The 23,968-nt window shown below is 34.8% G+C and overlaps 1 long non-coding RNA gene across 1 annotated transcript in view; it reads right to left on the reverse strand.

The window, feature by feature from the left end:
• Positions 1-23,968, reverse strand: part of LOC309640438 — a 202,584-nt gene that overhangs the window by 173,502 nt on the left and 5,114 nt on the right. The window lies entirely within an intron of this gene.

A 23,968-nucleotide genomic window follows, 5' to 3' on the forward strand; every position in this document is an offset into this window, starting at 1 on the left:
ATAGCCAGGACATGGAAGCAACCTAAGTGTCCATCAACAGATGAATGGATAAAGAAGATGTGGCACAGGTATACAATGGAATATTACTCACCCATAAAAAGAAATGAAATTGAGCCATTTGTAGTGAGGTGGATGGACGTAGAGTCTGTCATAGAGAGTGAAATAAGTCAGAAAAAAACCCCAAATACCGTATGCTAGAATATGTATATGGAATCTAAAAAACAAACAAACAAAAAGGTCATGAAGAACCTAGGGGCAAGACAGGAATAAAGACGCAGACCTACTAGAGAATAGACTTGAGGATACGGGGAGGGGGAAGGGTAAGCTGGGAGAAAGTGAGAGAGTGGCATGGACATATACACACTACCAAATGTAAAATAGATAGCTAGTGGGAAGCAGCCGCATAGCACAGGGAGATCAGCTTGGTGCTTTGTGACCACCTAGAAGGGTGGGATAGGGAGTTTGGGAGGGAGACGCAAGAGGGAGGAGATATGGTAACATATGTATATGTATAACTGATCCACTGTTATAAAGCAGAAACTAACACACCATTGTAAAGCAATTATACTCCAATAAAGATGTTAAAAAAATAAATAAAATATGATTGAGAATGGTGAAAAAAAATTAGCTATAAAAGGAATAAAACAAGTACGTATACTATTAAGTATTTGATTCCCCTCCAAAAAGTGTGTGGGTATAGGTTTTTGTGTGCAGGTGTGGTGTGTGTACAAAGGTACATATACGAAGAAATAGCTTCCTACTTGCCACTGGTGCAATACACAGTCATTGTAGCAGGAGTCTGCATGGTATTTTATATTTAGAAGTTTATCATAAAAATAAAGTGTTGATGTGGAATTTAGTGCTAAATATATCATTCTATAAATGATGGTATATAATTGCTTCCTGATACAGAGTATATACATGAAGGCCAAGATGCTCTTTGTATACTGAGAGTGTAGTTTAGTATGTGGATCATAGTTAAGTATATAAAAGTGTTAGTTTAATGGAAGAAAAATATTAGTTATTTCAATAACAACAGTTGTACTGATGTGTATGTTGAATATGGCATAGGGTTTGGTCCTAAAGACCTGTGATCTTGACCATCTTGCCTGTAGTTACTCAACATATACTACTTGATTATCATCTATTTGAGAAACTGAGAAGGTTATCCTATAAGTTTCAAAGTCAGGGCAGAAGAAAAAGTGTTCTCTATAAAACATTTTTTCTTGAAATGGAAGGGGAAGATTAATGAAATATTTCAAAAATACCAGAAGAAATAAATATTAAATGATGACTAAATGTAAGTGGTGTGAATGCTGAAGATACAGACTATTAATCAAGAAAAGTAAATATACAATTAAATACAATTAAATGTGAGATGATGAAATCAAGACCTAGCTGTGAAAAGCAAAGGTTACTGCTAAATATTGAGGCTAGAGAAACTGGGAGGTCACTAAGCTTAGATTTTAGGCAAACACACTCCTATAAGAGCATAAGTTTGATCAAGTGTTATCTTTTTTTAACAAAACTTAGAATTTTAGATAGCTAGTGGGAAGCAGTCACATAAAACAGGGAGATCAGCTTGGTGCTTTGTGACCACCTAGAGGGGTGGGGAGAGGGAGGGTGGGAGGGAGGCTCAAGAGGAAGGAGGTATGGGGATATATGTATATGTATAGCTGATTCACTTTGTTATAAAGCAGAAACTAACACACCACTGTAAAGCAATTATACTCCAGTAAAGACGTTAAAATAAATAAATAAATAAATAAATAAATAAATAAATAAATAAACAAATAACTTCGAACAATCTTTCCAACTTACTTGGAATTCTGGAAATTAAAGCTCTCATAAGCTTTTCATTATGCTTGTTTTTGCCTAGTAGTTTTAAAATAAAATCAAATTCATATTTTTTTATACTGATGTTGAATTTCGAGTCATGACTGGGGAAGTTCCCATATTCCTTGGTTGGAGAGAAATTCACTCATATTTTATTCTCTTAATTTTATGGTACATTTGATACATTTACATATTTGATCCAAAGAGGAAAGACTGGGAGTTTAAACTCATAAAATGGGGACATGAACTCAAGGGTTTTTTTCCAACACTGGTTATTAAAATGTCATTCTTTCTCTGCTAGTTTAAGATGCTATATTTACAGTGAACTGTTTTCATTAGTCTCTCTGTTTATGTGCCATTCTCTTTGTTCTTCTTTTCCTAGGGTTTCCTGGATAATTTCACTTATTTGTTCTTCAGAGTAAATTTTCTAACCAACTTGTCTAGCTCAAAGTTGGAGGCAGGGACTTGACACTAATTTAATTGAAATTTTAAAACATTCAAAAATTAAGGAATAATTGAACTTTTGGGTTTTGGTTTTGAGTATTTCTATCCAAGTAAATGATGTTTTTTTCATTTTAAGTCTACTTTTATGTCTTTAAAAATGTGTTTTACAGCTATTTGTATAGGTTCTTCAGTATTACTAAGTTTATGCATAAGAATATTTAATTTTTGCTATCAAAACACCTTCTCTTTCAGTATTTCCTTTTACTCATTTTTTTGTTTTTTGTTTGCACCAATGATGATTATTTGTTTTCAGTATGTTGATTGTAAAGCCAGACTTTTTACTGTATTATCTTAATATTGGGTTGGCCAAAAAGCTCATTCAGGTTTTCCATGTTACGAAAAACCCAAACGAAATTTGTGGCCAACCCAATATTTGTTTTCACTTTGTAACTGATTTTGGGGGAGATTCCCAGATGTACACTCAGGTTATGGGCAGATAGAAATAATGCCGTTTTCCTTTCCAATTCTAATCAGGTTCTTTGTTGTCTCACCTCATTGCAATAGTTAATATCGCCAAAACCATATATCATAAAGGTCTGATATTTTACCCTACTTGCAAGCTAACAAATTACACTGCCACATTTCCAGGGATGCTGACAGAAGGCAGGCGACTCCTGGGTCAGACACAAAGGATCTTACTACTCACGACAAAGCAGGCAGCATAAGTTTCACATATCTATTTGTTCTCCATGCTCTCCAAGTTCTACAGGGGTGATATGGAGCAGGCTAGGTGGATGCTGTGCACACAGTGGGTTTGTGTCATGACTGATGAACTTCCAACTTAGCATATCCCCAACCACATAAGGAGGAAATAAACAAAACTATTCAACCTTTTGTCTCAGAGGAAGACATATTATCTTTATTCTCCTGGTTAGTAAACAAATCTGACCCCAGCTCTGCAAGGAGACATTATGTCTGTATTCCAAAGCTGTTTACTATACAAACACAATTAAGAATATGTTCTGGAACAAAAGTTGATACAAGACCTGCAGAAAGACCATGGAGAAAAGATAAAAACATACCCTTTCTTTTTTCTGACTAAATAGAAAAACTCCTAGCATTTCTCTATTAAGTGTCTGGCTTCAGTACTGAGATATATACTAATTCCAACATGTTAAATGCATAACCATTGATCCAAAATTACTGTCTTTAAAAAAAATGGAAGTAAAATTTGGTCAAATAACTTTTAAGTCTACAGAGATGATCATATTCTATTTTATGTCTATTAATATATAATAATGCATAAATGAAAGGCTCAATGGAGATGTTAATGAATATTTAACATATTTCCATTATTATATATTATAGAAAGAAGTCTATGACCCACAGTGGTCTATGCCCTGTTCAACCCCTTCAACTTGAGTATATGTGGGACCTGTAACCAACAGAATATGGCAAAGGTGATAGACTATTACTCTATGATTGTATTCCATTATATGAAATTTTCAAAAGGGATTTTGCAGATGTGATACAAGATCCTAATCAGTTTAAGTTAATTAAAAGGGAGATTATCCTGGGTAGGCCTGATCTAATCATGTTAGTCATTTCAAAGAATGTCTAGAGATCAGAAACAGAAGAAGAAACTAAAAGCAACAGAGATGTTCTCTTTCTGGCCATGAAGAAGCTAACAGCCTAGTTACAAATTGCTAATTGAGAGAGGTGGCCTCTCGGAACTAAAACCCTCAGTTTACCCCTGCAAGGAAGTAAAAAATGCCAACAACCATGTGATCTTGGTGTGATCTTGGGAGAGAACCCTGGAAGTCACATGAGACATTTCGATTGCAGCTATGAGAGACCCTGAACAGAGGAACCAATTAACCTGTGCCTGAACTTCTGAGACATGAAAACTGTGAGATAATAAATGTACATTGTTTTAAGATGCTAAGCTTGTGATAATTTGTTGTGCCATAATGTAAATTAAGGTGGTAGATATATTAAAGAATTTACCAATATATATAATGGATTATTATAACTCCTGAAATAAACCATATTTAAAAATTTTTTTTTAAGATGTTGGCTTTGGTGTGATATTTTATTTCAGGCCTTACATAAATTTTCGTAAGTGAGTTTGGTCTATAGTACTTTCTTATGGATAGAGAACACATATATTTGAGATAGAGCACTCAATAAATTTGATAAGCATTATATGTTTGTATTACTTATTGCCATATTTATATTTCCTTTGCAGCAAGAGACAAGGTTTGCTGTCATTTGCCCAATAGTAATAGCTAGCTAATTTTTTTATTCGTAAGAAAAACATAAGATTTGATGTTGATCTGAGAAGATCATTAAATTCTCATTCTTTTATTTTTTGGGGGTTTACATTTTTATTCATCTGAATATATATTCTAATAACTCTTTAAACTTAGTCTGTGGTTGATAAATCTCTTGAATCTCTGAATGTCAAAGCTATTTATTTTGCCCTGCCACTTGAATGCTTGTTTAGCCATTGGCACTTAGGTTCAAAAATGACTGATAGTAGAGGGCAGGTAGGAACATTTTTTTCTGTTTTCTTCATAGATATATTTCAAGCACCTGATGAATGAGTGACCATTTCATCATTGCTTTTTATGAGCATCTGTATGAGTTGGCCATGGATATCTTTATTCTTTTACCTTGTTCTTCATATAATATGTACATATGCATGTATTTGCTTGTTTTTAGCATAGTTTGTTTTTTGTCTTTAAGAAATGTTTACAGTTGTGTACCTAGGTCTTTGTATTCTTTCTATTCAACACTTGGATGGTACTTTTCATATGAAACATATTTTCTTCACCTCTGGAAAATAATTTTTTGTTGTTTCTTTGATAACTGGCTATTTTTTCCTCATTGTTGTAGCTTATATTTGTATCTTCTATTTTAATGTCTCCTTCATATTTTTCCATCTCTTTGTCCTCCATTTTACTACTTTTTCAGAAAAAAAAAAGAACTCCTCAATTTGGTCTTCTAGCTCATTATTTCTTTTGTTTTTTTTTAACATCTTTATTGGAGTATAATTGCTTTACAATGGTGTGTTAGGTTCTGCTGTATAACAAAGTAAATCAGCTATACATATACGTATAGCTCCATATCTCCTCCCTTTTGCATCTCCCTCCCACCCTCCCTACCCCACCCCTCTAGGTGGTCACAAAGCACCATAGCTCATTATTTCTAATGCATTCATTCTGCTATTAAGCCCACATATAGTTTTATTATTATGATTGTTAGATATATTTCAAGTAACTCTAATGGTCCCATCTTATATTTGGTTTGAACTATTTTAGTTTTTAAGATGAGATGTTCACTATACACATTGTCTATTAACTAAATATTATCTATCAACATTTATTCAACAATTATATATCAATGAACCACTACATTTCAGACTTTTCCAGCACTTAAAGTTACTGTAATCCACTAGGAAAAAAAAATCATTCTAGTGTTTGCATTATGCAGCTTAATTTTAGTGAGGAAAGATATTTAAAAAAATCATACGTGCGTTTGTGTGTGTATGAGAGAGAGACAGAGAGAGAGAAAGAGAGAGACAGAGAGACAGATGTTTGAAAGGAATATTATTAAATAATAAGGAAATAAGAGCAGGTAAAGGAAATAGGAACTACAGTGAGTATTAGGGTGTGTGCTATTTTATATAGACTTGTCAGAAAAGTCTCTGATCCTTCAGGAGAGACCAGAGAAAGTGAAAAAGCAAGTCAGGCAGAAATTAGACAAGAGATATTTTGGGAGGAGGAACAGCATATAAAAAGGCCTTTTTGGTGTATGTAAGCATTAAAGTTTATAAAACATACTCCTGTATCTTGTACAGAAAATGTTAAGAACATTTCCCCCTTGGTATACCTGTTAGCTATTTCTGAGTAACAGTTTACTCACATACATAATGGCTTAAAACAGCAATTGTTTATCGTTTCTCATGATTTAGATTATTCTACTGATTTGGGTGAGGCTCAGTTTATCTTGTCTAGGCTTATGTGTTTGAGGAGAGCTAGTGGATTAGCTAGAGGCTGGCTACCTTAGGAGATCTTCAACTGCGCTATTTCCCCATGTTCTTCCTGTTCCCACTTCAGTCTAGCCTGGTTGTTTTCATGAAACTGGCCGAGTTTTAGGAGAGAAAACGAAAATAAGTATTTTTTCAAGACTCTACATGTATCAAATTTGCTACTGTCTCACTGGGCAAAGCAAGTTATATGGCTGAACCCAAAGTCAGAGTGAAAACATGATATAAAATTATATAAGAAAGGACATAAATACAGGGAAACTCCTTAATTAGGGCCAATAATGCAATCAAACACAATTGTTACTTTGAGAAATATAACTTTTTTCAGCCGTCACTTACTTGGTTGTTCTAGGCTTTGTATCTCCAGTAGTTTGGGCATCCAAGTGTAGATGCTGGTTTTGTGTGTCATAGTCAAACTCTGTTAATTCTAGAGAAATCATGCTGCTTTATAATATGAATACATTCTACAACTTGAGTTAATTTCTTTTTTAACTTTTAAATTTTATTTTTTTCTATACAGCATGTTCTTATTAGTCATCCATTTTATACACATCAGTGTATACATGTCAATCCCAATCTCCCAATTCATCCCAACCCCCACACACACCACTTTCCCCCCTTGGTGTCCATATGTTTGTTCTCTACATCTGTGTCTCAATTTCTGCCCTGCAAACTGGTTCATCTGTACCATTTTTCTAGGTTCCACATATATGTATTAATATACGATATTTGTTTTTCTTTTTCTGACTTACTTCACTCTGTATGACAGTCTCTAGATCCATCCATGTCTCTACAAATGACCCAATTACGTTCTTTTTATGGCTGGGTAATATTCCATTGTATATATGCACCACATCTTCTTTATCCATTCATCCGTCGATGGGCATTTAGGTTGCTTCCATGACCTGGCTATTGTAAACAGTGCTGCAATGAACATTGGGGTGCATGTGTCTTTTTGAATTATGGTTTTCTCTGGGTATATGTCCAGTAGTGGGATTGCTGGATCATATGGTAATTCTATTTTTAGTTTTTTAAAGAACCTGCATACTGTTCTCCATAGTGGCTGTATCAATTTATATTCCCACCAACAGTGCAAGAGGGTTCCCTTTTCTCCACACCCTCTACAGCATTTGTTGTTTGTAGATTTTCTGACGATGCCCATTCTAACTGGTGTGAGACGATACCTTATTGTAATATTGATTTGCATTTCTCTAATAATTAGTGATGTTGAGCAGCTTTTCATGTGCTTCTTGCCATCTGTATGTCTTCTTTGGAGAAGTGTCTATTTAGGTCTTCTGCCCATTTTTGGTTTGGGTTGTTTGTGTTTTTAATATTGGGCTGCATGAGCTGTTTATATATTTTGGAGATTAATCCTTTGTCCGCTGATTCATTTGCAAATATTTTCTCCCATTATGAGGGTTGTCTTTTCGTCTTGTTTATGGTTTCCTTTGCTGTGCAAAAGCTTTTAAGTTTCATTACGTCTAATTTGTTTATTTTTGTTTTTATTTCCATTACTCTAGGAGGTGGATCAAAACAGATCTTGCTGTGATTTATGTCAAAGAGTGTTCTTCCTATGTTTTCCTCTAAGAGTTTTATAGTGTCCCATCTTACATTTAGGTCTCTAATCCATTTTGAGTTTATTTTTGTGTATGGTGTTAGGGAGTGTTCTAATTTTATTCTTTTATATATAGCTGTCCAGTTTTCCCAGCACCACTTATTGAAGAGAGTGTCTTTTCTCCATTGTATATCCTTGCCTCCTTTGTCAGAGATTAGTTGACCATAGTTGCTTGGGTTTATCTCTGGGCTTTCTATCTTGTTCCATTGATCTATATTTCTGTTTTGTGCCAGTACCATACTGTCTTGATTACTGTACCTTTGTAGTATAGTCTGAAGTCAGGAATTCTGATTCCTCCAGCTCCGTTTTTTCCCTCAAGACTGCTTTGGCTATTCGGGATCTTTTCTGTCTCCATACAAATTTTAAGATTTTTTGTTCTAGTTCTGTAAAACATGCCACTGGTAATTTGGTAGGGATTGCACTGAATCTGTAGATTGCTTTGGGTAGTATAGTCATTTTCACAATATTGATTCTTCCGATCTAAGAACATGGTATTATCTCTCCAACTGTTGGTATCATCTTTAATTTCTTTCAACAGTGTCTTACAGTTTTCTACATACAGGTCTTTTGTCTCTCTACGTAGGTTTATTCCTAGGTATTGTATTCTTTTTGTTGCAATGGTAAATGGGAGTGTTTCCTTAATTTCTGTTTCAGATTTTTCATCATTAGTGCATAGGAATGCCAGAGATTTCTGTGCATTAATTCTGTATCCGGCAACTTTACCAAATTCATTGATTAGCTCTAGTAGTTTTCTGATGGCATCTTTAGGATTCTCTATGTATAATATCATGTCATCTGCAAACAGTGACAGCTTTACTTCTTCTTCTCCAATTTGTATTCCTTGTATTTCTTTTTCTTCTCTGATTGCCATGGCTAGGACTTCCAAATCTATGTTGAGTAACAGTGGTGAGAATGGACATCCTTGTCTTGTACCTGATCTTAGAGGAAATGCTTTCAGTTTTTCACCATTGAGAATGATTGCTGTCGGTTTGTCATATATGGCTTTTATTATGTTGAAGTAGGTTCCCTCTATGCCAACTTTCTGGAGAGTTTTTATCATAAATTGGTGTTGAATTTTGTCAAAAGCCTTTCCTGAATCTACTGAGATGATCATATGGTTTTCATTCTTCAATTTGTTAATATGGTGTATCACATTGATTGATTTGCGTATATTGAAGAATCCTTGCATCCCTGGGATAAATCCCACTTGATCACGGTGTATGACCCTTTTAATGTGTTGCTGGATTCTGTTTGCTACTATTGTGTTGAGGATTTTTGCATCTATATTCATCAGTGATATTGGTCTGTCATTTTCTTTTTTTGTAGTATCTTTGTCTGGTTTTGGTATCAGGTTGATGGTGGCCTCATAGAATGAGTTTGGGAGTGTTCCTTCCTCTGCATTTTTTTTTTTTTTTTTTTTTTTTTTTTTAATTAATTAATTATTTATTTATTTGGCTGTGTTGGGTCTTCGTTTCTGTGCGAGGGCTTTCTCTAGTTGTGGCAAGCGGGGGCCACTCTTCATCGCGGTGCGCGGGCTTCTCACTATTGCGGCCTCTTTTGTTGCGGAGCACAGGCTCCAGACGCGCAGGCTCAGTAGTTGTGGCTCACGGGCCTAGTTGCTCCGCGGCATGTGGGATCTTCCCAGACCAGGGCTCGAACCCGTGTCCCCTGCATTAGCAGGCAGATTCTCAACCACTGTGCCGCCAGGGAAGCCCCTCCTCTGCATTTTTTGGAAGAGTTTGAGAAGGATAGGTGTTAGCTCTTCTCTAAATGTTTGATAGAATTCACCTGTGAAGCCATCTGGTCCTGGACTTTTGTTTGTTGGAAGATTTTAAATCACAGTCTCAGTATCATTACTTGTCATTGGTCTGTTCATGTTTTCTGTTTCTTCCTGGTTCAGTCTTGGAAGGTTGTACCTTTCTAAGAATTTGTCCATGTCTTCCAGGTTGTCCATTTTATTGGCATAGAGTTGCTTGTAGTAGTCTCTTAGGATGCTTTGTATTTCTGCGGTGTCTGTTGTAACTTCTCCTTTTTCATTTCTAAGTTTATTGATTTGAGTCCTCTCCCTCTTTTTCTTGATGAGTCTGGCTAATGGTTTATCAATTTTGTTTATCTTCTCAAAGAACCAGCTTTTAGCTTTATTGTCTTTGCTATTGTTTTCTTTCTATTTCATGTATTTCTGCTCTGATCTTTATGATTTCTTTCCTTCTGCTAAGTTTGGGTTTTGTTTGTTCTTCTTTCTCTAGTTGCTTTAGGTGTAAGGTTAGATTGGTTATTTGAGATTTTTCTTGTTTCTTTAGGTAGGCTTCTATAGCTATAAACTTCCCTCTTAGAACTGCTTTTGCTGCATCCCATAGGTTTTGGATCATCGTGTTTTCATTGTCATTTGCCTCTAGGTTTTTTTTGATTTCTTCTTTGATTTCTTCAGTGATCTCTTGGTTATTTAGTAATGTATTGTTTAGGCTCCATGTGTTTGTGGGGTTTTTTTCCCATGTAATTGATTTCTAATCTCATAGCGTTGTGGTCAGAAAAGATGCTTGATATGATTTCAATTTTCTTAAATTTACTGAGGCTTGATTTATAACCCAAGATGTGATCTATCCTGGAGAATGCTCCATGTGCACTTGGGAAGAAAGTGTAATCTGCTGTTTTTGGATGGAATGTCCTATAAATATCAGTTAAATTTATCTGGTCTATTGTGTCATTTAAAGCTTCTGTTTCCTTATTAATTTTCTGTTTGGATGATCTGTCCATTGGTGTAAGTGAGGTGTTAAAGTCCCCCACTATTATTGTGTTACTGTCAATTTCCTCTTTTATAGCTGTTAGCAGTTGCCTTATATATTGAGGTGCTCCTATGTTGGGTGCATATATATTTATAATTGTTATATCTTCTTCTTGGATCGATCAGTTGATCATTATTTAGTGTCCTTCCTTGTTTCTTGTAAAATTCTTTATTCTAAAGTCTATTTTATCTGATATGAGTATTGCTACTCCAGCTTTCTTTTGGTTTCCATTTGCATGGAATCTTTTTCCATCCCCTCACTTTCAGTCTGTATGTGTCCCTAGGTCTGAAGTGGGTCTCTTGTAGACAGCATATATATGAGTCTTGTTTTTGTATCCATTCAGCAAGCCTGTGTCTTTTGGTTGGAGCATTTAATCCATTTACGTTTAAGGTAATTATCAATATGTGTGTTCCTGTTACCATTTTCCTAATTGTTTTGGGTTTGTTTTTGTAGGTCCTTTTCTTCTCTTGTGTTTCCCACTTAGAGAAGTTCCTTTAGCATTTGTTGTAGAGCTGGTTTGGTGGTGCTCAATTCTCTTAGCTTTTGCTTGTCTGTAAAGCTTTTGATTTCTCCATCAAATCTGAATGAGATCCTTGCCGGGTAGAGTAATCTTGATTGTAGCTTCTTCCCTTTCATCTCTTTAAGTATATCATGCCATTCCCTTCTGTCTTGTAGAGTTTCTGCTGAGAAATCAGCTGTTAACCTTACAGGAGTTCCCTTGTATGTTATTTGTCGTTTTTCCCTGCTGCTTTCTATAATTTTTCTTTGTCTTTAATTTTTGCCATTTTGATTACTATGTGTCTCGGCATATTTCTCGTTGGGTTTATCCTGTATGGGACTCTCTGTCCTTTCTGGACTTGGGTGGCTATTTCATTTCCCATGTTAAGGAAGTTTTCGACTATAATCTCTTCAAATATTTTCTCGGGTCCTTTCTCTCTCTCTTCTCTTTCTGGGACCCCTATAATGAGAATGTTGTTGTGTTTAATGTTGTCCCAGAGGTCTCTTAGGCTGTCTTCATTTCTTTTCATTCTTTTTTCTTTATTCTGTTCTGCAGCAGTGAATTCCACCTTTCTGTCTTCCAGGTCACTTATCTGTTCTTCTGTGTCAGTTATTCTGGTATTGATTCTTTCTAGTGTATTTTTCATTTCAGTTACTGTATTGTTCATCTCTGTTTGTTCTTTAATTCTTCTAGGTCTTTGTTAAACATTCCTTGCATCTTCTTGCTCTTTGCCTCCATTCTTTTTCCAAGGTCCTGGATCCTCTTCACTATCATTATTCTGAATTCTTTTTCTGGAAGGTTGCCTATCTCCACTTCATTTAGTTGTTTTTCTGGGGTTTTATCTTGTTCCTTCATCTGGTACATAGCCCTCTGCCTTTTCATCTTGTCTATCTTTCTGTGAATGTGGTTCTTGTTGCACAGGCTATAGGATTGTAATTCTTCTTGCTTCTGCTGTCTGCCCTCTGATGGATGAGGCTAAGAGGCTTCTGCAAGTTTCCTGATGGGAGCGACTGGTGGTGGGTGGAGCTGGCTGTTGCTCTGGTGGGCAAAGCTCAGTAAAACTTTAATCCGCTTGTGCTTGTCTGTTGATGGGTGGGGCTGGGTTCCCTCCCTGTTGGTTGTTTGGCCTGAGGTGACCCAACACTGGAGCCTACCCAGCTCTTTGGTGGGGCTAATGGTGGACTCTGGGAGGGCTCACGCCAAGGAGTACTTCCCAGAACTTCTGCTGCCAGTGTCCTTGTCCTCACAGTGAGACACAGCCACCCCCTGCCTGTGCAGGAGACCCTCCAACACTAGCAGGTAGGTCTGGTTCAGTCTCCTATGGGGTCACTGCTCCTTCCCCTGGGTCCCATTGTGCACACTACTTTGTGTGTGCCCTCCAAGAGTGGAGTCTCTGTTTCCCCCAGTCCTGGCAAAGTCCTGCAATCAAATCCCGCTAGCCTTCAAAGTCTGATTCTCTAGGAATTCCTCCTCCTGTTGCCAGACCCCCAGGTTCAGAAGCCTGACGTGGGGCTCAGAACCTTCACTCCAGTGGGTAGACTTCTGTGGTATAAGTGTTATCCAGTTTGTGAGTCACCTATCCAGCCATTATGGGATTTGATTTTATTGTGACTGCGTCCCTCCTACCATCTCATTGTGGCTCCTCCTTTGTCTTTGGATGTGGGGTATCTTTTTTGGTGAATTCCAGTGTCTTCCTGTTGATGACTGTTCAGCAGTTAGTTGTGATTACGGTGTTCTCACAAGAGGGAGTGAGAGCACGTCCTTCTACTCCACCATCTTGAACCAAGCTCCTGGAATAATTTTTGAAAATAATTTTCTTTCCAAACACTTCCAGTTTTATCTGACGGATTAGCTTGTATTGGACTGAATTTTCTGTTGAAAATAACCATAAATGTAGACAAAATATGTAAAATATTTTGAAAAATTTCTTCAATAGAAGAATTTGAGCATCTACAATCATTGAGAAAAGTGAAGAATTTGAAATAAGCTATAGATGCTTATGTTTTTCCCTGAGGGTATTTTTTTAAAAATAATTTTGCACAGAAATAGAGTATAAGCTGAATGTAGCAGTGTTACAGGTCTACGGAGACAGATATTGGAGCTCTGGGTAGCCAAAGCCACTTTGGAAGGAGAAGGACCATGCCTAAGAAATAAGAGTCACACTCTAGGAGTTAGAACTTCACCTTATAAGAGGAAAACTAAAAATAAACCAAATTCAGCAAAGCACTGAGGAAGAAAATGTTTTTACACACTTAAGCAAAGACTGAGTATTCTGTAGTTGTGTTTATAAGTAGTCATCAGAACCTGTTTTTTAATCCATAATTGGCAACTCAGTGAACACACTTCACAAGCCAACAAATTGGTGTCAGTCTCTCACTTATGATAGTCAACTAATCAAGAACAGATAATTCCAGGGGCTTCCCTGGTGGTGCAGTGGTTACGAATCCGCCTGCCAATGCAGAGGACACGGATTCGAGCCCTGGTCCAGGAAGATCCCATGTGCCATGGCGCAACTAAGCCTGTGCACCACAAGTACTGAGCCTGCGCTCTAGAGCCCACGAGCCACAACTACTGCAGCCCGTGTGCCCAGAGCCTGTGCTCCACAACAAGAGAAGCCACCGCAATGAGAAGCCTGCACACTGCAACAAAGAGTAGCCCCTGCTCACCACAACTAGAGAAAGCCTGCGTGCAGCAATGAAGACTCAACTCAGCCAAAAATAAATAAATAAAAAGAACAGATGATTCCAGTAAATATACATTTGCTTGGTAACTAATAAATAGCCTGCTTCTGAGTAATCACACACATTTGACATTGGCCTACTCACGCTTCTGAAAGGCTACCAATCCATAAATGCTGCTCTCAGCTCTATTTGGAAAGAATGTGCCTAACAAGCAAAATTCTCCTCTAATATAGTAAGCAATAATTTCAACTTCGTCTTTTTAATTCAGATTATCAATGGTGGCCTCATGAGCCTATGACACTCTAAAACCAAGCCGAGGTAGTATCAGAGTGATCCACTATTTACCTGGCAGAAGAGAAATTAATCTTGTATTAAAAATAGTATCAGCCAGTTCTTCTAAAATGTTTTTACCCACAATAGCTAGGCTACTATTCAAAATTCAGAGGCTTGAATCAATATATGACCAGATAACTGAAAAACAATTAAAAAAATAGACTATGGAAACAGATCCTTAGGGGATTCATATATTAGAGTTATCAAACATACTTTAAAATATTGATAATATGTTCAAGAAAAGACTGAAAAAGACAAAATTTAAGAGGTAGAGATTTTCAAGAGAATTTCAATCTATAAAAAGTATTGAAAGTGCATTAAAGAACTGAAAAAATACAATATCTGAAATTAAAAACTTACTAGATGGAATTTGCAGTCTGGAAACAACACAAGATAGGATTAATAAACTTGAAAGTTACTGTAATATAATAAGTGCAAACACTTTGGTAAATTGTTTGGTAATATCTATGCAAGTTAAGCAAAGTAACTTCATTTCTAGGTATATACCCAAGAAAAATGAGTGAATATATCCACCAAAATACATGCCTTAAAACCTTCATAGCAGCTTTATTTATAATTGCAAAAATACAGGAAAAAATCCAAATATTCATCAGCAGAACAGGTAAATAAATTGAGGTAAATTGCAAAAGCATATTACATAAAAATGAAAAATATGGAACTACTGCTAAGTACCAAAAGGAATAACCCTCACAAACATAATATGTGAAATAAAACAGTACATGCAATGTGATTTTATTTATATTACATTCAAAACCAGGCAGCATTAATGTATGATGAAAAGTGATGTGTATTAAAAAAGGAAAAAAATGGAGTCAACATGACTGCTGCTAAATTCACACCAAAATCTGCAACAAGGGTAGAAACACATATCTAATCCTTCTTGTATGAAAAAATAAAAAATAAAAACAAGAATTCTACAGAGAAAAGGAGAGAAAAAAAAAGGTACCAGCAAGAAAATACTCTTTCCCCTCACTTTAGTTTTGTTTAGTGCTTAACCTCTCTTGACTTCTAGGACCAAATTCAGTGAGACTTTAAAGGTACATCGGATTATAATATTCTGGCTATGAAAAAATTTAGTTTACAGTTTTATTTTACATATTTTCAGAATGTCCATAAAAGACTTTGGATAGTGCTGTTTTATTCCTTAAAATGAGTTCCTTCCAAATGGTTGTTTAAGAACTTTGATAACAAACAGTGACCTAACTCTGAATAGCTGAGAAAGAGATGATGTCCCAGGTAACATCGCAAAGGGATGGAAAATGAAGCAGCTGTTTCCTATTATCACCCACAGCTGAGGTACAACAGTGACATTTCTTCACCATTCAAAGACCTAAGGCGATAATTAGATGGTATGGTCTTTCTCCTTTTGTCATAAACACCACAGGCTATAGAGAGGATTGATTCGAACTTGTTGATTATATTACTTCCAGCTGTTAAAATGGCAAAGTATTTCTTTTCTGAAATGACTTATTACACATCTGGCTTTGGTAGATTAACAAATATAAGCTCATTTGAATTTGTATGCACAAATTAGAAATAGTGATAGATGAGACTGTAGCCTTAAAAACATCTTACAGTTTTTTTCTATGAAAACTCTTTTTTTAAAAAACCACATACTGTAAATGAATGCCAACTTAAAATAATTGGCATTGAAATAGTTGTCATTCCAGTAAAGTCACTCTGACTATAATGATATTTAAATGAAGGTATCTGAGGTTTTATATTTTTAAAATATAAATCCAGTAAGAAAGTAATGAAAAAACAGATGAAGTGTTACAGAATAATCAGTATATTTTATTAAAAGTTAAGAAAAGGAATTATATTTCTTTTATCTCAGTCACTTTTATATATAGAGTATAAAATCAAACTTTTCAAAAAAGTTTGAAAAAGAGTTCTAAAATTTCCCTCTAAATATATTTTATGGTTAAATAGTTTGAAGCAATGAGGTTGACTTTGGGGGTGTTTTGGTTGTATTCATGTGTTTGTGTATATTATACTTTAATAGACAACACAGTTGTTGGATGATTAATAAAAAGTTTACAATTGCAAATAATGTCTGAATTAAAACAAAAGTACAAGATTACAACAACTAATATTTATCTAAAGTATCAATTCCCATGAGAAAATAACCTCTTGAAATAGAAATTTGATATTTATGTTCCTTAAAAAGCTGAGAGACATTTATATCAACTGGTGATGCTTTTGTCTTTACTTAGAAAGATTTTCTTCATGTGACTTTTAAAAATCTTCACTTAAAACCTTTTTATTCTCATAGAATTTAAAATTTATATTTGGTTATGGTAGATACACTGTAAATTCAAGATTTCATCGGGCATGTTTAAGGGAATAGTCTCATCTCTTCATATCTCTAATTTATAGGTAAAAATTCAGATAAGCACCCATTTTAGTTAATATCCAAGAGCCAGTTGTGTTATAAGTCATTTTCAAACAAAAAAAATATTGAAAGGAAAGATAACTTCTTACGACTGATCATCTTCTGACTGGTCTGCTAGAAAAGTGGTTTTCTTCCTCAAAATATTACAGAAACTGGCTTAGGTTCATGGCTTATTATAACTCAGTCTGGTCAATTGAAAGGCTTGGACACTAAGACTTCACTCCCACTTCTGTTATCAAAGGGAAGGTTTTGTTTTGTTTTGTTTTTTTAACATCTTTATTGGAGTATAATTGCTTTACAATGTTGTGTTAGTTTCTGCTGTATAACAAAGTGAATCAGCTATACGTATACATATATCCCCATATCCCCTCCCTCTTGCATCTCCCTCCCACACTCCCTATCCCACCCCTCTAGGTGGTCACAAAGCAACAAGCTAATCTCCCCGTACGATGCAGCTTGAAGATTTGGTTTTTCACCAAATAAGAAAGAAGGCTGATATGGTGACATCTGTCACTTGATGACTCCATCATATAGATGCAACCATAAAGGACTGGACCCTAACCCCTTGATAATGCCATAGAAATGGCCGGTTCTTCCACTAAGCACTAATTCTGACCTTTCGGGATGAAGCTAGAGCCAATATTCTGACAAGTCACATTGCTAATGTATCCTGGCCCCCATCACACGAGGGAAGGGACCAGTACTTCCTAACAGTCAGTACAAAATTCCTTAGTTCACAAGTTGGATCCAGCACTTCAAAAATCTTAGAATATAATGAGCAACCTTGCTTATGTTTCCTTTTTCATGATATATCACATATCATGACATTAACATTCATTAGAAGCTCCTCATGTAAGTAGCCTTGCAAATATCATAAACTCTTAAACTTGAAAAAATACATTCACGAAAAAATAAGACCAGTTAACATATCAAATGATAGATATATTTAAAGCCATTTTATCAATTTGAATTAACTATAATATAATTTTAATAATAAAAACTGTGTTCCCTAAATTCCCTATTGTTCTGTCAGTTCATCTTTAAAAAAGATATATGTATACATGCCTATATATGTTTATATTTACATATAATATATAGTATTTACTATTGACTCTTCTTTGTCTTCATAAACAAAGTAGACTTAGTTTCTATTGAGCTAGGTCAGATATTTCCAGAACACCTAGCTAAAGGAAGAATAAAATAGATTTTTCCAGCCAAGAGCTGTTTCATTATTCCAGACAACACTTTGTATTGATCCTCCCCTATTTATTTCTAATTTTGTTGCCACTGATTGAGTTGAGCTCTAAATCTTGTGATGGCTTACATGCTGTTAGGATGCTGCATTGCTACCAGGAGAACACGGTGGCAATGTTCTCATTTTAAACTCTAATTTAGTCTTATTTGCAGAAAATTAAGGTGCCTGATGTAGCATTTTAGCACCAAAAATGCTTTATTACATGTCTTGCTTTACTCACCTTCACAGAAAACAGTGTACACAGTCAATACAAATTTGTGCATTACATACCCAGCACAGAAATTGTGAAGCAGATAAACACAGACATTTTTTTGACAATCTACCAATATACATGGCAGATAATGTATGCCTATATGGTTATATTTCAAATTTTCTATGTTTAAAACTTGCCAGAAAAGGAAAATGTGATATGAAATGGGTTGAAAGACACACCTATCTAAAAGTTTTCCTTCTATCATAGACCCTGAATTCTCTCAGTGAAAGACTGTGTATGTGGTGCATTTATTCATGGATACACATTGAGAGGTACTGATTTTTCACATTAACAAGTTTCAGAATATAAAGATTAAGGTAGTGAAATTTATAAAAAGAGTTATTTAATGAGAAAGAAAAAGAATCTAGAAAGAAGACAGAATGTGTGCTGTTGCTATAAGCATTTAAGTAAGGCTGCCTGCATAAAATATAGTATAGGTATTTGCTAGGAGGATATGCTACACAAAAAGAAAAAAAAGGTAGACTTTTAGAATTATAGAAAATATATATTAAGAAAACTGGTTTTACATTTTGTCTTCTGATGTGAAATACTACAAGTCCCGCACTGACTTTTTTTCTTTTAACCTCACTTCTTGTTTTCCTTTTGTATGGCTTTACTAATCTTTTGTATAGTCTTTATCAAACTCTACTTCATTGAGGCTAGGGGTCAAACCTTAACCATTTTATTTCATGAAAAACTAGCAAAATAATTATTATACCAAATTTAATTCACTTGACAATCTCTATGTGTGTATATATAGATATACATATATATATATATAGTCTATTGATCTTTTTTAAGGAAAAAAACACCAAAAAACCCTAATATCAGTAAGTTTGTTAAAGTTTTTCTAGTTACATTTAATGAATATCTGAAGCAAACAAAATTATTCCACAGTTATTACCCCATAATAGTGATGAGCAAATGATTTTTGCCACAAAAGATAACACATGACATATGACTTTCAGAAACAGGAGACTTCCTAGCATTTTTATGTGGCACTCTTATGTGGCTTTAGTCATCATGTCATATTATAGCTGTGGGAACTCAAGCCCAGAGAGGGCCAAACCTCCAAACTAATTTTTCTATTACCGTTATTTTTATCCCCAAATTTCATATTCATTTCTACCACCACTGTGTTATTTTCAGTGCCCTACTGGCTGATTCCAACTGATAAAAACCTATGGTGAATTTGCACACCAATTAGTAAGCCCTGGGATGGGAGGTAGGTAAAATATAGAAGCTCAGACATGTTGTATGACTATTTTGGGCCATTTTCTAAACACAATTAGAAATTCAACTATAGCTATTGTCATCAAGAGACAAGTGTCTGAAATATTTGTGAAATTCATAAGTGAAATGAGACGTAAATTGAGAAAAAGTTTTCCAGAATTCAGTGTAATAACTGTTTTTAAAATATACAATATGAATTTATATTTACATTTTGCATATATCTTATATTTTAAATGAAGAGAAGACACAATTATCTTATTTAACAACAGAAGTGTGTTCTTGGATGTAACCTTACAACATAGCTGTGTGTCCTAGTTACAGTTTCTGATCATTTAGTCAAAAAAGAAAAGCATTTAGTGTTAGAAATGAATACTCAAGCATAGCTATAAGTCTCATATCTCCTAATGAAATTGATGCATTGTTATATTCAGAACTGAGAAATATGCTTAGACCTTTAAAATTTTTTCAGCACACATATGTATTTTTAAAGCAAACAAGTGCTCCTGTAATTTCTTATTTCTACAATATATATATTTACTAATAATACAAAGATCAATTTTAATACATATATACTTCTGCCAAAGGAAGTAGAAATAAGCAGAAAACTTCAGTTATATTCTGTCACTTAAAAACAAATTTTGGCTTCTATCAATCTTTGAAATATTTCTATTTTATGAATAAATGTGATATTTATTGTTTTGCTTAGAAGCATTGTTGACTTCAAAATGACTCACAGGTTTTAAACATAATATAGTATGTTTCATAATATGACATAACATAAAGCAGTCTAATTTTCAAGCAAACTTAACTTTTTATGTCTTCAGAAAAAAAGTTTAAAAAATTATGTAATCACCCAGCTTTCCTAGCACACATGCCAAATGTGGGCTCAGAGTACTCTTTAAGGGATGTGACAAATTCAATCACCACAGTCTTAGATGAGACACACCAATAACCAAAAGGACATGCATAATCCTTAAAGATAAATTAAGAAGTATGGTCTTAAAAGCATCTTTTCAGTGAAAAACATTTAGACTTACCTATGTTTACAACTGGACAATTAAATATTAAATGGTAGGAAGAGAACTGCTACACAAATCCAAATATTCCAAGTAAAATAAAATGAACAATTTACAACAATCAGACTTACAAAAATTTTAAAAGCTATATGATCTCTTTGTGGCAAGAATTTACATGTCATTGTTGGTAGAAATGTGATTTATATAGCTTGTTTGGAAAGCTACTCTCAGTCATTCTCCTAGTTATATCCCATCGAAAAAGAAGTAATGAAAGTTTCCAGGATGTGTTTTGAAGAATGGATTGTAGGGCTAAGATATGGAGATAGAGTGCATGCTTATAAATAGAGAAAATGCTTAAAAAAATATGATGGCACATCTGTACCATATATTCTCATGTGGCTATGAAAAAGGTTAAATTAGAACTGTACTAGTTCTATAGTATAGAACTAGTATAGATTGATTCTATAAGGTCTTATTGAGAAAACAAGACAGCATTTAATATGATGTAATCCTATATGTGTTTGCTTATAATTACATAAACATGGATAAATATATTAAAAACACATTCCAGGAGTGAACAGAAGTAGACAGAGTGGTGATACTGATAGAGAAAAAGTGAAGAGGCTAATGGGGATAGGCAAGCAAGAAAGGAAGATGAACAAATATACTGTACATTAAAAACTGCAAAAACCTATTCACATTTATGGAATGAATAGATTGTCGATTTATAAATGATCAAAATTTTAAAACATAATGCATTACATTTTATAACATGACATGAAATCGTTTAAATTTTCAAGTAAACTGCCTTCATACACATATTGGGCGGCAAGGGATGTTATGGATGTGTGTGTATATAGTGAGTAAGGAGTAAGGAAACCTATAAATAGTTTAAGACAGAGCAGAAAAAGAAAAATAATCCATTAACTTATTGATTAATCATACAATGAAGTCTGGCCCATGAAGAAAGTTGGAAACTTATCTGAATGCTTATTATTTTCCAGACATTTTAAGTTATTCAATATTCATTGGGCTTCTACTATGTACTATGTGCCAAGTTCAGTGTGAGATGTGTGGGATATAGCAGTGAACTGGAGAGGCATAATCCCTACCCTTAAGGCAAGTGTAGGAGACAGGAAATAAATAAAACAAATAGACAAAACAGTCACAAATATAAAGGAAATAAACATGGTTGCTGAGATTTATAATAAGTGGACAAGTATATTATATAGGGCAGTCAGAAAAGATCTACCTAGGTCTGCAGTCTTTAGTTACATGAAGAAGGAGGCAAAGTGTTCCAGGCATTGGGTTAAAGAGTTGTGATGGTCAGTTTTTGTGCCGGTTTGGTTAGGCTACTCAATCAAACACCAGTTATTTGATCAATCACTAATCTAAGTCTTGCAGTGAAGTTATTTAGTACATGTGATTAACATCTACTATCAGTTGACTTTAAGGAGAATATCCTTAATTTTCTGGGTGGGCCTGATCCAAGTAGTTGAAAGAACTTCAGAGCAGAACTGAAGTTCTTTCTGCTAGGAAGAAACTCCACCTGTGAACTATAGCTTCAGCACATGCACAAGAGTTTCCAGCCTGACCTCCCTGATGACCTGTCCTACAGATTTTGGATTTGCTTAGCCAGCCCTCACAGTCCTGTAAACTAATTCTTTACAATAAAATATATATTTATATATTTATCCCCCTGATTCTGTTTCCCTGATGGAACCCTAGTTGATACAGAAATGCAAAGGTGATGTTAAAAATGAATATAGTGCATTCAAGGAATTGAAATCAAGTGTGTGGCTGGAGCACAGTGTGAAAAAGAAGAGGGCTAAGTAGGAGATGGGCCAGTCAGTGCATCATTTTATTGAATCCACATGATGCTCTTGAAGATACGTATTACAATTTCCATTGCAAAGAGGAAGAAAGTACATTTAATGAAGTTATATAATGTTACTACAAATTAAATGTCAGGTAAATGATATAGAGCTGAGATTTGCAGCCAGGTTTATTTATCTCTATAGCTCATGATTTTCTGGTTTACTTTGCTGCCTTCTCATTCATATGTAGGGAAAATAATAATAATATGACAATGATAGACTAAAATATAACCAATGTGGTTGGTTCATAAACCTAATCTAAAGTTAGTTTCCAAGGCAATAGGTTTCTCCATGCCTATTTCTTTAAGGGTCATTTGTCACTTGACTATATTACTCCTATTATTCTTCATTTCTATATTTATCAGACTGTTTTCCTACATATTACAAACCCATAATCTTATGTGACCTCAGCATCCAAATTAGTTTTTATCCTTTACTGTTTTCTTGACTCTGAATCCCAATGAACCTACAAATCTATTCCACTTCCAGCATACCCTGAGCTTTGTCCTCACCAAGAACAATTCCACATGTGAAATCTTAAAGTTTCCTCACTCTGAGCACGATCTTTCTAGTTTTTTCACTCTGTTATTCAGCCTCATCAAATTCCAAAGTCCTTGGCATCTCTAAGTGTTGTTAATGCATCAATGCTTTCCAATTCTCATCTTTTTATATGCAGTCTAGGCTTTATAAGACATTTTTGTTTTCTTTTGATTTAGCATCAGTCTCCTGCTCTGCCCAGGTAAGCATAATGGCAGGCCTGGAGCCACTTAAAAGTGTTCAGTCTCAGCTGTTGCTCCTGGGCTGCTGAACACCATTGCAGACAATTTACCCAACTCTCTCTCTAGTCTAGACTGATCAGCAGAATTTTTTGCAGTGTTGGAAATGTCCTGTATCTGTGCTGTCCAGTAGAGTACACACTAGTCACTCTTAAGCAGTAGATATGTGATTAGTGCACCTAAGGAACTGAATTATTATTTTATTTAAATTTAAATCTAATAGACATATATGGCTGCCAGCTACCGTATTGGACAACACAGCTGTAGACGGATGTTTTACATTTGTAACCTTAAGCCCAACCTTAAATGGGCTTTCAATACAGCCCAGAAATCTTGTTATTTCCCTTCTGACCCTTCTCTCTCAATCTTCACAGCTCTAGCTCAGAGATGGGCTTCCCTAAGTTCTTTAAATTTAACCTTCAATTTCTTCCTCATTTTCAGTAAATGACTTCAACTTTATAACACAATAAATATTTCATTAAGCTATTGCCACAAACACCATGAACTTACGTGACACACAGTCATTTTTATCTTTTTCTATCCTGTCACACTGGATAAAATGTCCCTAAATATTCTCAAAAATAATTATTCCAAATCTAGCTTGTGGCTCTTTGAAGTTTTCTCATTATCAATTCCTTTTCCTCTGTATCTTTAACATATTCCTTTACTCTGGATCTTTTCCCTAATATTTTAATATACTCAATTTTCTTGAAAATTTACTTGAAAAAAACTTTTTTCACTCCAACCCGTATTCCACTCTAACATCCTTTTGCATTTTAAAATGCAGTCAAAATTTGCAAAATAAATAAATCATTTGCCAAAGAAATCAATATTTTTCAATATTGATTAAAATACCATGTACCTTTATATTAAATTGCCATGTACCTTTAAATTTTTGAC

This window comes from Balaenoptera physalus, assembly GCF_965194825.1.
Source record: "Balaenoptera physalus genome assembly, chromosome: 13".
NCBI classification, from domain to species: domain Eukaryota; kingdom Metazoa; phylum Chordata; class Mammalia; order Artiodactyla; family Balaenopteridae; genus Balaenoptera; species Balaenoptera physalus.